The following is a 15,150-nucleotide window of genomic DNA, read 5'->3' on the forward strand; positions in this document are numbered from 1 at the left end:
GACTGCCATGACAAAGCACCGCAACGTGGGTGGCTTAAACAACAGAAATTTAGTGTCTCGTTGTTTTGGAGACCGAAAGTCCAAGATCATGGTGTCAGCAGGGTTGATTCTTTCTAGGGGTCGTGATGGAGACTCTGTTGCTTGCCTCTCTCCTAGCTTCTGGTGGTTTGCTGGCAGTCCTTGGCTGCTGCAGCAGCATCCTGATCACTGCTTTTATCGTCACAGGGTGTCGCTTCCCCTTTACATGAGGACACCAGTCCTGTTGGATTCGAGCTCACCAGGATGATCTCCTTTTAACTTGATTACCTCTTGATTAGACTCTCTCTCCAAATGAGGTCCATTCTGAGGCACTGGGTGTTAGGACTTCAACATCATATTTTGGGTGGGGGAAAAGGTAAGGGACACAATTCTTCTTGTATGGTACCATAGGACAAGAACCATTTTAGAAATGGCCAGTTCATTGGTTACGAAGTTCCACGATTTACTGAGTGTCCAATTTCCTTTTAAGAATCTAGAAAGGCAACCATTTCAGAGATACTCAGTGGGAAAAGATTCAAACAAAATTTCACTGTAAAGTGATAAAATTGATAAGAAAAGGACGTAGCTTTCAGTTCATTCATGGCCCCGTTCTCCGCCACAATAAGTGATCTTTATCCTCCTTGTAAGCATTCGGCAACGTCGAGAACATAAGCAATAAAGAAGATAAGTTTGCTTACAGAAAGGCTGCATTTGTGCTGAAACTGAATATGAGCAACTTAATTTGTGCTTAAAAGGGAGACCGAGTTGAGCCGACTTGCTTACATTATTGCCTGTTCATGTTTCTCAACGTCTCCCTGCAGCCCGTGGCCACCTTTGGTGGTCAGTGGGGTGCTTAAACAAAAGAGCCCAATGTGCTTGTTGCAACTCTGCCACCCTAAAGTGACCAGCCCAAATTACCTGTGACCTTTCCCAGGAGTGTGAGCAGAAAATCCTTTTCGAAAAAGGGAGCGATAAAGAAATTTGGACTTCACTCTTTCATGGGTTTGCTCATAGGAATGTTTATTGGCGAGACACTAAGAATAAACCCAGTGATTGGAGAGGGAGCTGGGAAGCTGACAAGCATGGCTAAACTCAGCAGAGAAATCTGATGAGGAAATTAGATGCTGTGTAGATGGTGTGTAGTGATTAGTCTTCTGAAAGCCAGGATTATTATATAAGTAAGAGGGGGAAGGGCAGCTTATTGTGTCCCCCAGACTCCATTTATACAGGTATTCATCGGGCTGATTCAAACCATAATGCTGCATTTGTTTATAAATTTCTAACAAACCCTTTGCTTTTAATGAGATGAAGCACTAAAGCAGCAGTCTTTTTCCTTCAAAACCAGATCTCAGGGAAAAGAATTAGGATTAATAAAAATGTGCAGCTAAAACCTTTTAATTAAGGCGATGCATTTTTACCTTTGTATTATTCATAAATATTTGAGTTTGAGTGCACCTATAACAATAGAGTACCGGTCCTACAATCACATAACAAAGGAGAAAAGAGGCATCGAGAACCCTCCCCAAATGAGCATTTAAAAGTATTATTCAGTGACCAAAACAGCTCAGCTTCTCAGCCTCCCCTCGCACGGAACCGGTCCCTCTGAAAGGCTTTTGTAATTTTGCTTTCACTCAATTAATCAAATGAGATAATACGTAATGGGCTTACCAAACGCAGTCCCTGGCCATAATAAGTGATCAATAAAGTGTATTATCCTCTCCTCATTTTAATTCCCGTCGCCACCCCGGATGCCACTTCCATAGTCATACACCGAAAGCCAGGAGGCCTGTGTTGGCAAGAAACAGCGTGAAAACAGGCCCCTCGGCCGTGCACACGGCGTGACTCCGCGGGCCGCGCTCAGCACCCTCGTCTCGCTTGCAGCCTGGCCAGCTGCAGATTAAATGGCTTGGTTGAACTGCGGTAAACAAATTTTATATGTGGATTTCTTTGACAGCCATTATGACCCTTTTGTGGGAAAAACTCAACCTTTAGCAAGCTAAAAATTCAAGTGACTTCAAATGTGGTCCGTGTTTCAGCTTGTAAAGACCAATTTTTCTGTCCGAAGTTGCAAGACGCTGGGAGAACACAGTTTTCTACCTCATGTCAAGCATGAAACTAGCAAAACTACATCTTGGAATGTCCTCTAAAATCGAAAACCATTTCATCCTTGGTTTTTTTAAACCATGCATTTCATTTGACCTATAGTCATTGATTTAAATGAAGTAGTTACAGGTTGTTGTTTGTTTAAATACTATATCCACCAGGTTATTCTAAAGAGAAGGAATACAGATTAGTAATGAATTAATTCTCTGCAGCTTAATTAACAAATAAGAACAATCAATTCTTGTCATAAACAGGACATGCAACAGAGACTTCTCCAAGTCTCTGAGTGTTGAAATTGAATAGGATTAATTTGGAGACCTTCAGGGGTGAAAGATGTCATCAACTTCATAGATTTTCCTCCTCTTTCCTAGATTCAACCCGATATGTGTATGTACAGTGAGAAAGAAGGCATACACCAAAAAACAAAAAACCACCCAAACAATTATTTAGTAATGCTGATGTGTTATGTAAATTAAGTGAAAGTATTTAATATAGAGTATACTTGATGTGTACTCTACACATTTTATGAATACATGCTGCTTGCAATGAAGTAGCACTCAAATTGCATACATTGCAAAGAACTTCTGAATTCTTCACATATCTTTACTCACTTAATCCTTGCAACAATCCAAGGGGCAAGAAGTATTTGTTTTTTTAAAGTAAATATAGTTCATGTTCATTCACTTCTTTTTTCTTTTCTTTTTTTATTGTTGAACAAAATAGATCATTCACTTCTTTTATTTATTCACTAATCCTCACCTGAGGATATTTTCCCATTGATTTTCAGATGAAGTGGAAGGGAGGGACAAAGGGAGAAAAAGAGAGAAACATCAGTGTATCTCATTGGGTGCCTTCTGCACCACCCAGGATTGAACCTGCAACCCAGGTACGTGGGCCCTGGACCGGGAATCATACCTTCCACCCTTTGGTCCCAGGGCCAGTCTGCAATCCCTGAGCCAAACTGGCAAGGGCGCAAGAATTATTTTTAATCCCATTTTACACATTAGGAAACAGGCCCAGAGGGCCTAGGTAACTTTTCAAGATCACACAGCTAGTAAGGACAGAGCTCAGATACAAACATAGGCAGTTTGGCTTCGGTGTTCATGCTCTTAAACGCCATACCACTTCTTAGTGGAAAGAGAGACAGAGAGACTTAGGATACATGAAGTTCTCAGAAGAACAATCTGAATGAACTATCTAAATTTTCCCTTTAAGAAACTAGAAATAAAAGAGTAAATATATCCATATTTATTTACTCACTACTGTCTTCATTTTATTATATCATTTATCTACTTCTGTAGCAGCAGAGTTTTGGAAGCTGGTAATTTCCTCCTTATTAATCCTCCTTTCATAAAATTTCTTACTTATTACTGCACAAGTGTTCATTTTTGTTGTTAATTTTGTCTGGAAATTTTTTGAGTTGTTTTCTTCATCTTTTAATTTCTTGGCTGGCATTCTGAACAGGATCTTTCTGTAAACACTTTTTTTTTTTTTTTTTTTAATTGACTATTGCTCTGAAACATTTCACAAAAACCATTTATTTAATATTTATCATTTAACTGACTACCTTAGTTATGTTTTTAAATTTTTTTTTTCTTTATTGATTTTTTAGGGAAAGGAGGGAAGAGGGAGAGAGAAATAGAAATATCGATGAGAGAGAACATTGATTGGCTGCCTCCTGCATGCCCCCCACTGAGGATTTGGCCCACAACCTGGGCATGTATCCTGACTGGGAACTGAACTAGTGACCTCTTGGTGCATGGGTCAACGCTCAACTACTGAGCCACACAGGGCCAGACAGAAGAATATAATTAGAAATAAAGATCAGAAATCAATGAAATGGGAAACAAAAAACAACAACAAAAAAATCAACAGATAAGCTATGACTTGAAATGAGACAGAACAGAGTTTGGGTCTCTATGCATTTTACTCAAATCATTGATTTTATTTTTTGATTCATAAGTTGGAAATTTCATTTTTAAGATGTCAATGTAATAGTAGCCCTTTACTAAACCATCAATCATACCTAGTCACTGTATTTGTAAACTATGTAGCAGTTTATATTATACGCTTGAGAGTGTTATGCAGCCCAACAATTTTATATTAACATAAAATCCATGTGTTTTGAATATGCATAAACATTTTGTGCACTCCCATTCTTTATTTCACGGTGGTTTCACATGTAGCTGAATTAATTGTTTTAGGCACAAAAATTACCAGGTTTTTCTGAAGTGAACATTCCGCCCCACAGAAGATGCGGAAGAAATGCAGTGCCATTGAATTAGTCACAAATGCTTGCTTTGTTTTCCTTGCAAACTCTGCCAAACCAAAAGTGTTTCAGGGGTTTATTTTACCTTTAAATGGAAGGACCAATTCCTTGGAGGGAAATTATATTTTGCACATTACAGTTTAAAATTATGTTTATTTTATTTTATTTTTGCAGCAGAGGTATTGTGACCAAACAGTTTTCTCTTTACAGTCACTATTTGCCAAGAGAGCCTTGAAAATATTGCTCATTTTTCTTTCTGAAGACTCTGTTATTTCAAGTATGTTTTCTCTCTCCATTTTTTTTGCCAGCTGTGCAAATTTTTATAAAACAGCTTCGATATGAATCTTTTATGACTGTTCTTCAGTCATCTGAGTTATACTAAGCACGAGAGGCACAAGAGATATCCACTTTGGATACTGGCTCAAAGAGGGAGCAGCCTGCAAGCCACACAAAAGAAACTCGATCCTCTAACAGCTAATTAAAAAAGCATTTACTTTCCACCAGGGCTGACCTCCAGCCATATAAAGGATAAAGATGGCTGTCTGTCAATCATGTTTACCTAACAAATTCTGGCACGGGATCATGATGAATGGACAGATCTAAAAAGGGATGATATTGCTCAGAACTCCTTGGTACTCTTAATACCACCTTTAAAGAGGCAGAAGACCTCATCAGTAATTCGAAACCCCTGCCTCAGTGCTAGGGATACACCGGCTAAATTTGCCGAGGACGGCAGATACTGCATACAAGAAGGCAGGAGGAACATATTTTCACATCCGCAAGGATTTTGATGTAAGTGTATTTAAGATATCATAATGAGTTCATGTACTCTAATGTTTTTATTCAGACATTTCTAAACCTATTTCATCACTTGAGGGTAAACCAAAGACATAACAGTAGTCTGTTTTTGTTCTTCCCTGGAGTTATCCCAAAAGCCCCTGGCAGGAAGAAACCCTTGAAGCAATTTAGCTCAGCCCCGATTCCAGGCAGGCCAGCAATACCTTCTCTCCTTCAGTCATAAAAATACTAGGAGAAGGTGAGTCCATGATTTATTGCTATGCTACTATCACGACTATAGGTTTTTGCAGCCAAGAAATTTCTCCTGAGTTTAAACTAAATTCTACCATTTTGAAAGCAGCATTTCATTCAGTGTTTCATTTCAAAAAAAGAAAAGAATAAGCAAGTTTTTACCATGAGCCTTAAGACACCCCCCCTCCAACTTGCCCCAGTGGGGACTACCTGGTAGGCAAGTGGTTATCTCCGCAGGATTCCTGACCTGTGTTTTTCAGCACAGTCCTTATTACCTAAGGCCTGTTTTTCACCCTTCTCGCAGAGTTTACTTGATCTTTTTTAATGCTGATTTTGGACCACAACAAGAAAAAGGTTGATTTTTTATTAATTAATAGTAATAATCAAAATAACAATAATGCTGCTAATAAAGAACAGTGCCTGGAGAATAGGAAATATAAATCCACTGGCTATTTGGATAATTTTTACGTGTCTTTTTTGAGCTTCGGATGCTGCATCCTGAGACGGCATGACGGCTACGAATAACCTGACCAATGTGTTGAGGGAACATCCTCATGGTTCTTACTTCTTTGGGTCCTGTTTATGATTTTGGGGTTTATTCTCATTAGCTTGCTAACTCAGGCTGAGACTGTAATTTATCGCATATTTTTTCTGTACCATCTTTGTGTTGACTATTTTTTTCCTGTAGTATATCTTTCTATATTTTATGCATATATTTGATATATTTTACATGATAGCAGTTATACTACATAGGTAATTTGTATCACCTTTTTTTCTTTTTGTTGAATTTGTTGGGGTGACACTAAATTAGATTGGTTTCAGGGGCACAATTCCACTACAAGTCATCTATGCACTGTGCTGTGTCCACCACCCCACGTCAAGTCTCCGCCCATCACCACTATGCCCCCCTTACCTTCCTCCACCTCATTTTTTTCATGAATCAGACAGCAGATGTGGAAGTATCTTATTTTGGATTTATTCCAATTAAATATTATTTATTATATTAAAATAAAAGTTTAATTCTCTGACCATACTTCTTCTGTAATACATGCATGTTTGTTCTCCACATTACCTTGTGCGTACATATGGCTTTCATAATACATTTATACTTGTTTCTAATTTTTTAATGTAAGTTAGTTTTGTCCTTTTAAAGGCAAGAGTTAGTAGGGTGGAGGCTCTAGTTCAATAATTTCTTGGGGGAAGTTATTTAACCTGTCGGTCCCTCAGTTTAGCACATGTAAAATCAGGCATAATAATAGTACTTTTTCAAAGGATTGTTATGAAGACCTCAGGGATTGTTGCTTAGAACAGTGTTTAATACATCATAAGCAATGCAAATATAGTTATTATCAAGAGCTAACCATCCATTTAATGTTGTAACAATATCATTCAAAAGTTTGAACAATCAATACAAATACAGAATTCTTTGAAGATAATTCCTGTGTTTTTGCTCAGTGGCATGGGTCATATGTGTTTCTCTTTTTCTCCTTTTCTGGTTGGTATTTTACCATATGCAGTTTTTTGTTGTTTTTGTTTGTTTGGTTGGTTAGGCATGCTTTCAGTAAATGCTCCTTCATCATTTACAAAACGATACTATCTCAATTATTTCAATGCATTTATGGAACATACTTAGATAATTTCTTTGCAGAGTCAGCTTATACTTATTTCATTCTTCTGATTTGTTAGATTTGCAGCTCTGTGAAAAACATCAGGTTAATTTGGTTTATTGGTCTCACTCATCACATTAAAATTTCACTTTGTTGAATAATTTTGATTCTCAGAAATAGATTTTGGGTGGCAAGTTTTAATATATTTCCATCCTTTTAACTATCATTTTAATGGTCATGATCTGTTGTTCCGTGTGCATTCTCCTTAGAGGGGAGATGTATCTGTAGCAAACTTTGGTCTTTTTTCTAGTTGGTATTAGGAGATTAAGTTGCAATAATCTAATTACTCTAGTTGATGAGATTATAGTGTTTTAAGTTTTGCATGTCCACAACCCATTATTTTAGTGTGCAAGGAAATTAAATGAGGAAATGGGGGACTTCTATTCAGTGATATAAATTCAGTATTACCTTGGGGCTGTGTGTGTGTTTGAAATTTCCTTGCCATTCTAAGAAAGGAAAAAGACTTTAGATAATTTATGACATATTAATGATGTCAAGTTGCAATATATCTGTAACTTGTAATGTTTAATAGTGGTGAGAAAGTTTAATTTGCCCTCTCTTTTACCTATGTTATAAAAAAAGTGGGGGACTATAGAAGTTTAGAGAAAGCGAAACTCTAAGCAGGGAATATTATGTGGCTCCTTCTTTTTATTTGCTTTCCATGAGCTTTACCCTAAAATTCCTCTAAATGTCTGTCTTCATAACGGCTTTTGGCACTGTTATTTTTGGGTGACCTAATAAAGAATGCAACACAAGAAATAAGTGTAAGAGCTTCGGGCCCTGTGGACAAATATCTGCAATCAATCATAAAATTTACAACAGATACTAAAAGGAGAAGTGATTTTACAGAAAGGTTCTAGAATGGCATAATGTCATCATAGGAAAAGACTCTAAATGGCATTTAGTTCTAGTGTACTCCAGAGATGCAACTGATATTTCATAAATCATTTACATTAAAATATTATGTTAAAGGGCTATAAAAATTGAGGCATCAATGCATGTCATTTAATGTGTTTGGCTTCAAAATGAAGTCACTCTCTTGAGACTGATAAGAAACATAGCTGTCTCCTATGCAAAACTTCATAATAAAACTTGCTTAATCTGAGAATTTTCATAGAAGGATAGTTATCACAGAAAGAATTTTGTAGTGTTCTGTTAGTAATGTCTACACTTAAACATTTAACGAGTTGCTTCCCATGCCATGCCACTCCTGCACAATAGGACCATCCAGTACCCTTCTGCAGGGGTTGGGGAAAGGGCAAACCAGTTCTCCAGGTTGAACTTTCAAGGATGGGAAATGCAATATGGTAGAAAGTGAGCTGGATATCAGATAACCCATGAATTGGCCATATTCACATCTGCAATGCTTTATATAAAAAATGTTAAATGAATATTTTAATTGAGGCATCAGGACAATCAATGTCACAATTCAAAGAGAGCTGTGAGACCATGAAGCAGCATTTTCCTTTTTAGTTTCATGGAAAATTATAAACATTTACAGTAGATGGAATTGTATAATGTATCCTTAGTACTGAACACTTGGCTTCAACACATGGCCAGTCTTGTCTTAACTCTGTCCTTACTCCCTCGATTAATGCATTACTTTGAAATGAATTCCTGACATCATATCACTTAATCTATAAATACCTTAGTATGTACCACCAACAGATATGGATTCTGTGATGTTTAATGTAGGTACAATACTACTGACCCTCTGAATAATTTAACTATATTTCCTTAATATCATCAACTATCCAGCTAATGTTTACATTTCCCTGATTACTTGGTAACTTTTTTTTTTTTATTGATGGCATGTTTAAATTAAGATCCGAACAAGATCCATGAATCACATTTGGTTGATGTGTCTCTTCAGTCTCTCTTAATTTATAGGTTTTTGCTTGTCCTTATTTGCCCCCATTGTAATTATTTGTTGAAAAAACTGGGACATTTGTTCCATAGCTTCCCACATTCTGCATTTTGTTGATTGCATTCTTACTTAATAAGTTCCTCTGTTTTCTTCACAACCTGACAGGAAGTTGTAAAGGCTTGAATAACACATTTAAAAAGAAGATGGCCCCAAACAAATCTTCTTAACCCTTCATTCATAAAGAGAGTAAAAAGAGTAAGGATTGCAGATGAAGCAAATGTTTGAAGAGAGGACTTGGTGTGCTCTGAGTCCATTTTCACCTCAAATCTAGAGAAAAGAGCTTTAAGGAGACCACTCTGAGAGCTATTATAAAACCCCTGCATTTAGTCCGTGTTTGGATCCTGCCTAAAATAATCTAAAAGGTCAGTAAAGAAAGGCCCAGCTTCTTTGATGTGGAGCCAAGGAGAGCTGACTGTGTTGAGATTGGCACCCTGAATTTGTCAGACTGGAGGATGGGTGAGATCTTGGGGACCATAAGTGTGAAAGAGCGACATGGGATTAGTCTAGATTCTAACAAGGAGGCTGCCAGAAAGAAGGCAGTGGATACAGGTGGGAAGAACAAGGAGCAAGGAGACTGGTCAAAAAATACAGATAGATTTCCTTTGATAACGGAATTTGAAGCCATTGATGTGCTGTGGTTTTTTAGGGATTGTTTCCCAAGGTCTCCTAGAAGTGAGAGTCAGGTCTGGCTTTCTGTCTATTTCACTGTTCACTTGGAAGAAGCAGCTTGATTAGAGAGGCAGAGGCGATGCCTTGTGATTGAAGCACATGGGAAGAAGGACAAAAGTTACAAGAAATAGACTCAGTTATTGCTTAAACATATTTTCATGGCCTCTATCTGATTTCTCTTCTAGGCTTAATCCATTCCGGCCACACTATTTTTTTGGTGTTCTCTAAACATGCCAAGCATGGTCCCAAATCAGGGCTTTTGCTGTGGCTATTCTCAGGATTTACGATTAGCCTAGAGATTGCCTTTTTGTGGATAGAAAGGCGCCCCTTTCTCAAGGCACACCTCTCCATAGCTGCCCTGGGCACCTTTGCTTTGCTTGGCACGCATCTCTCAGACACGTATCATGTTGTTTCTGCTGCCTCCTTTAGGTCTTTGCACATATTATCATTTGGGTGATGTTTTTTTCCTTGACCACCTTATTTTAAACTTGTACTTTTTCTCTTTGTTCAGCACACATTATTTCTCTTCCTTGCTTTATTTTTCTCCATAGCACATATCACCTTCTGATATGCTACATATTTTACCCATTTATTGTATTGGCCTTTTCACACTAAATGCAATCTTTCCACGAGAGCAGGTTTTTGTTTTCGTCTGTTTTAGTTACTGCTGTTTTCCCAGAAAAGTACGTGGAACATAGTAAGTGCTGAAATAGTTGTTGAACTTTCATTTAAATACTCCTTGCTATCTTTCTTTGTTTCAAGATCATCTTTCTTCTGCTTAGCTTTCTGTTATCTTAAAACTGAAGTTAATCCATGACTACAGTTTATACATGGAGTCTACTCTTTCTAGAAACTTTCTCTAGGCTTTTAGATTTGCTTCTGCTCCTTCCGAATCCCTTCATATCTCATAGCTCTAATTACGGAAACAGACTGTTCAAAATTAATTCCTATGAAGGCACTTCCAAATTTAAAAAAATATTTTTCTTTTTACACCAGGCTACTGGTCCACTTGTAAATTAACTTTCTTTAGATTCCACATTTAAACTCCTAAGCTGTGGCTCAGGATCCAAATGATCACTATCCAGGGCTATCTGCCTTCTCTCCCTTGGGTGAGGCAGATACCTAATACATCCAGGTGTTAAAATTATTCGTTTAGTGTTGTAAGATATGGAAATGTAATTTTATTAGATATCAAATGTTTTCAAAATGTGTTCATCTGCATTACTCCTTCTCAACCTACTCCTAGTGAATTCCCTTTCTTTGTAAATGTGCCTTATCTCCTGTAATGGCTAGTCACCTTTGGCTAGAGATCTCAGTCACAATGATCACCATTCCTTGTCAATTCTATTTCTAAAAGTTTCTATGCTTCCTTAGTTAGATTTCTTTAGACCTAACTTCTCACTTTAATAATATTATACACCCCCTAGAAAAATATTTAAAAAATACTAATGCAACCAGATCATGTTTCTCTTTAAAATCCCTCCATGATCTTAGCTAGTTCAATAAGACAGGAAAAAATACAAAAAGTTAAAATATTTGAAAGAAGAAGGGAAAGGTAGATTATGTGATTTTGCAAATAGAACCTAGGAACATCTGCAAATATCTAATAAAATTAATAAGTAAACTTAACAAAGTTGCTAGATACAAGGTAAATATTTAAAACTAATTGTTTTAATTTACTAGCAACAAACAATGGGAAAATCACAAAATAAAACAATAGATCTCTACACTAAAAATTATAAAGCATATTAGTGGATTTTAAACAAATGCTTACTAAATTAACACCAAATACTGTGTAGAAAATTTTCTTTTGTCACTTTTGGAGATGTTATACATACTTAAACCAAAGTAGAAACATAGAAAGTATTGTCATTTTATTCAGAAATACAAATGTGCTTTGCTCCTCCTCAGCAAAATAGATTCGTATACTCTATCAGGATTGCAAATAATTTTAAAATATCTTAGTGACAGTTCACATGTTAAATTAAAAAAAAAAATTGTCTTCATGAATATTAAACGTATCGAGAAATAGAACTAAGGGCTGGGAACATTTCTGTACAGTTGAGTACATGTGTTGTGAAAGAAAAAAAAAAACAAGTATCAGATTCAAAGAGTTTTTTATATTTCTGATAACATGCTTGCTTTTTCAATAACTATAATTTGAATACCTGAATGAATGTAGGTCTGTCATGTCATTTTTTAAAGATGACAAAGCTTTCAAATTTAAATACAATTTTAAAAAGATGCATAAAGCAAGTTTTATTTTTTTGCATTTTCCTAGAATGGGACTTTGTTAAGCACTTGGTTAGGTTAACATTGCCGGAAGTTTATCCTTGATTGTGATTGCCCTCGACAAACATAGGAGAGCAGCCAGTGTCCGCACATGGTTCTCGGTGTTCACGTGGGGTTTTGATGGCAGCATGCAAAAATATAGATCTTTTTTGTTGTTGGTTGAACATCTTAATTGACATTTTTCTAGATGTTTTCTGACTATCTAAATTATATCTGGATATTAAATCATTGGTACAAACATTTCCTATTTTGAAGAAACTAATTAGGTCAAAATGACTAATTCCCAGTTGCAGAGTCATGAACACAAATTATGATTCATGGAAGTAGGCATGACTTCATATCCAGGACATGGTAACGCTTTATTTGTGTGCATTTAAGGAAGACAGGGGCAGAAGTTCATTTGCTGCACCTGTTACAAAAAGTTGTGAAGGCAAGTAATAGTCTGGAATGGTCTGCACATCATGCCCAGTGGCACTTCAAGAATGACCGCACATGCCAGCCACACGCTGGCAACCCTGCTTCTTCAGTCTTCCCATGACTCACACGCAGTTAGTACAGAGCAGGAGGAAACTAAGGGGAGGGGCTCGAAACCTCCCCTGGAATCAGAGTTACAAAAGGAAGCTTTTCTAATACTGTAAATGATAAGTTTACTTTTGTTGATTTAAAAATATTTATAAAATGTATACACTATTCTCATTGGTTATGTTTCTGAATTTGAATCAGGGGTTATCAGCATGCCACACATATTTTTCTAAAAAATCATTGGCATTTTCTGAGAAATTCAGTGCCTATAGTTTTAAGCAAATCCTTGGTTCCTAGTATTTTGTAACTTTCATCTTCTCTTCTGCTCTTCCCAGTAAGGAACAAAGCACCGGGCAGACAAGTATTGCTCTGTGAGATCCACCTGCTTTGCACATACTTATGGAAACGTAGAGGTTACAGGTTATATGCCATTCCCAGGATGCAAGCTTCAATGGACATTAGTTTTGCATTGTAACTCAAATCTATACACTTGTTTGATTTGGTTTTTAAAGACATAAAGTACAAGACTTCAGCAGTTTCATTCTGTTCAGTTTAGATAAGCAGCCAAAAAATTCAGAAGCCCAATCCAAAATTATTCTTAGTTTTGCTTGCCAAAACATCAGATTAAATATCGCATAAGAACAGGCTTTCTTGAAAGATTTCTGGGTCAGGACTTCCTGACTTTGGCATGAAGGAAGGACACCACAATATGACAAGGGGTTGACTCAGACTGGAGTATGAGCAGTACCTAGAAGTCTAACCTAGAAATACCATTTGCATCTTCTATCTGAACAGCTCGTAAGGGTTTATTTTTTGTCTATCTCTATAACAGCATCAAATTTAAATAACATTTCTTCCTAATGATTTTATCTTTATAGTAACAACAAATAGTTAATGACTTAAATATATTTGTCGAAATGCCATTTTTCAAGAAACAATTCTTTGTCCTTAAGTAGAATACATACCCTTTAACCGCTTGATCATTATATTTCTTTTTCATGCTTTTGTGCGGTATAATTTTTGCACTTGAAATAGTACACTATTAAGACATGTGGAGGATATTTTTGACTGTATCATACCTATGGGTAGTTGGTTTTAAAATATATTATGGTTTCTTAAAAGGTCTGGTATTGCAAAAACAAATTTAGAATAAAATTACTCTCTTAACTATATCCCTGAAATGGTTTGATTTCTAGCTGTGGATAAATCCTAGTTCCTTTAGAGGTTACCTCTCCCCCTTAGACCCGCCACCCCAGTAATTAGAAGCCAGTGCACTAGTGTTGACAGTTCCTGCATTGATTTACAGGGTTTAGAATCAAGGAATTTTTTTTTTTTTTTTTTTTTTAATGAAGGATTATTGCTGAGTGGTTCCTAGGGTTTCCAAATGCAACAAAGATTATGTATTTTAAATTTGGTGTTTATAAATTTTAATCCCTACCAGGTATTTATATTCATTTTTTCTACACTTTAACTCAATTATATTCTAATTTGTTGCTTTAAATTTTTCTTCCAAGTAAAATAAACCAGCCTGAAAAGGCCACATATTGCATTATTTCAACTATGTGACATTCCGAAAGAAAGAAAACTTTAGAGACAATAAAATTGATCAGTGGTTGACAGGAGTTCAGGGGAAAGAAAAGGGACAAATAGGTGATGCAAAGGAAATGTTTAGGGCAGTAAAACTATTGCGTGTGATCCCGTAATAGTACACACGTGACATTATGAATTTGATGAAACCCACAGCACTTTAGAGCACAAAATGTGAACCTTAATGTTTTCAAATTTAAAAAAAATATATCTAGGAGGTCAGGGATCTCAGGATGGAATGCAGACTGTCACTAGAGAATGTATCTGTATTACCAATGTGTGAAACAACCTCATGGAAGGGCATGGGGGTAAAAGATGCTGACCTGAATAGCTTTGAGAATGAGTGCATAAGACTAAAGGCAAAAGGAACTGTATATAAAGACTGTACTCTAGTCAATAAAGTTGCTTCTTTTGGGGGTACAGGTAAACAATTCTGAGATATATATATATTGGAATTGAAAAATTAAGTAAATGGATGGCAGATGGTAGGAGTTGAATTTCTCCCTGTTGGAGTGGAATCTACAGATAAACCAGGGGAACAGGCTGGACTGATCCATGTGGTAAAGGCTTAGAATTGGAGACAATCAGTATGAGCTCACATTTAGCTTTATATAGACGTAGATGGTAATGTACAGAAATATTTATAGATATGTGTATTTCACAGGGGTTAGGAAATATACACATATTTCTTGGCTTTGTCAGCTGAGAGGGCCTAGAAGCAATATCCCAGTGTCAAAGAACATGCGTAGCGCCCGGATCTTGGTTTCTAACACCATTCTCCAATGAAAGGATAAGGGCTCCTTGGAAACATGGCCGACTATAGGGCTGGGGAAGCAAATATACAGCGTAAGCTTAGAGCATCTTGTAGGGCTAAAAAGTCAAGAACTACTCAAAAACAAAACAAAGCTCACCGATGGAAGCATGGCAAAGAAATACAGCTACCCAAAGAAAGAGCTCCCAACAGCTAAAGTGGAACGATTTGAGTAATAAAATATATTAAGTAGTACTGTGGTTATAACTCGGAATATACAATAGATACTCATGAGTTTATATTTATATGAATAAAT

The sequence above is a fragment of the Molossus molossus genome, unplaced genomic scaffold (assembly GCF_014108415.1).
Source record: "Molossus molossus isolate mMolMol1 unplaced genomic scaffold, mMolMol1.p scaffold_m16_p_8, whole genome shotgun sequence".
In the NCBI taxonomy this organism is placed as follows: Eukaryota; Metazoa; Chordata; class Mammalia; order Chiroptera; family Molossidae; genus Molossus; species Molossus molossus.